The following is a 2,034-nucleotide window of genomic DNA, read 5'->3' as shown; positions in this document are numbered from 1 at the left end:
TGTACCTCTTGCTAAACAGCCCCAAGCCTGGCACTAGTGGTGACTGATCTCAACTTGCATTATAACGCCCAACACTTGGCTCCAAATCTGGCATAAGCTGCGGTGAGTGTTAGTTTGGAATGTAGCTTCAACAGAGCGGCCACAAACCAGCTCAAGTGCTAAATGGCCTCAGCTCACACAGCATAGTTCCCACCAAATGGTCCTAAGTCTGGCACTAGTGGCTGCTGACCTCAGTTTGTAGCTTAGCCTCTCCCAAGCAATTCCAAGCCCAGCACAAGTGGCAATCAACTGCAGATCTCCTTCTAGCTCCCACCAGGGAGCTTCAGGATGGACATAAATAGTGCTGACCTTGGCCTACACAAGAGCCTCTACCAAAGGGCCCCAGAAACAATAAGCCCAGTGGCCAGCTTCAGACCCCACCAGAGAACCACTCAACAACTAGTGCCACAAATGACAGACCCAAAGGCATCGGAGCCCCACTACAGCGACTCTTGCTCCGTGAGGTCACCCCCGCACAACGGATTGTCTGCTGTAGTCACAGGCAGTCCTCACAGCCAGCTGGCCTGAGGGTCGATTCCATCCACTAATGTGCCAACAGCAATCAAGGCTCAACTACAACAGAAGGACACACACAACTCACACAAAAGACACCACTGGAGCACCCAGCTCAGGTGACCAGGAGACTGTGCCACTGGGCCCCACAAGACACCTACTACGTAAGGCCACCTTGCCAAGGATGAGAGACGTTGCAGATCTACTTATGGAGACAAGCAATCTACACATACAGAGTGTAAAACATCAGTTGCAAGGACCCTAATGGACTCAGGGGAAGAACAGATGAACTCAGTGAGAACTTCAACAAAGAGAAAACACAAAACAGAGCCAGCCGGGAATGAAGAATACAGTAACCGAAATAAACAGTACATTGGAGGGCATCGACCGCAGACTAAATTAAAAAGGGGATCGAATCAGCAATCTGGAAGACAATGTAGTGGGAAACACCCAATTGGAACGGCAAAGAGAAAAAAAGAAAAAAGAAATGAAGACAGTTTAAAGGGTCTCTGGGACAACGTCGAGCATACCAACATTCGCTTCATAGCAGCACCAGAGGGAGGAGAGAGAGAGAGAGCAAGGGATTTAAAACCTATTTTAAAAAAGAACGACTGGAAACTTTCCTAACCTGGCGAACAAAGGAGACATACAAATCCAGGAAGCACGGAGTCCCAAACAAAAGGAACCCAAAGTGACCCGCACTGAGACACATCGTAATTAAAATGCCAAAGGTTAAGACAGAGAGAGAATCTTAAAAGCAGAAAAGAGAAAAGCAGTTAGTTACCTACAAGGGAGTTCCTATAACCGTCAGCTGATTTCTCAGCAGAAACTTCACAGGCAAGAAGGGATTGGCACAAAATATTCAAAGTGATGAAAAGCATGGACCTACAACCAAGGTTACTCTACCCAGCAATTCTATCATTTAGAATCAAAGGACAAATAAGGAGTTTCCTACACAAGAAAAAGATAAAGGAGTTCATTACCACCAAGCCAGTATTCCACAGCATGTTAAAGGGACTCCTGTAAGGAAGAAAAAATATATAAGAATATTTAGAAAAGAAAAAATGCTCACTGACAAGGCAAACACTTAAAAAAGCAGTTGGTCAACCAACTATAAAGCTAGTACAGAGGTTAAAAGGGACAAGTAGGAAGATCATGTGTGATTAAAACAAGAAACTAAGAGATGCACACAAACACAAATAAAATAAAAATAATGACCCAAACAAACATGGAGGGGAAGGGTAAGAATTGTAGTGATTCCAGAATGTCTTTGAACTTAAGTGACCATCCACTTAAAATACCCTGCTCTAAACACAGCTTGGTATATATGAAGCACGTGACAACTACCAACCAAAACTCAGAGCGACATACAAGAAATAAAGAGAAAGGAATCCAAACACAACACTATAGAAAGTCATCAACACACAAGGCAGCAAGAGACTAAGAAATAGAGAACTATACAAATAATCAGAAAACAATTAA

Source organism: Pteropus vampyrus, unplaced genomic scaffold (genome assembly GCF_000151845.1).
Source record: "Pteropus vampyrus isolate Shadow unplaced genomic scaffold, Pvam_2.0 Scaffold247, whole genome shotgun sequence".
Taxonomy (NCBI): domain Eukaryota; kingdom Metazoa; phylum Chordata; class Mammalia; order Chiroptera; family Pteropodidae; genus Pteropus; species Pteropus vampyrus.
The sequence above is the reverse complement of the archived record's forward strand: the minus strand, read 5'-3'. Positions refer to the sequence as shown.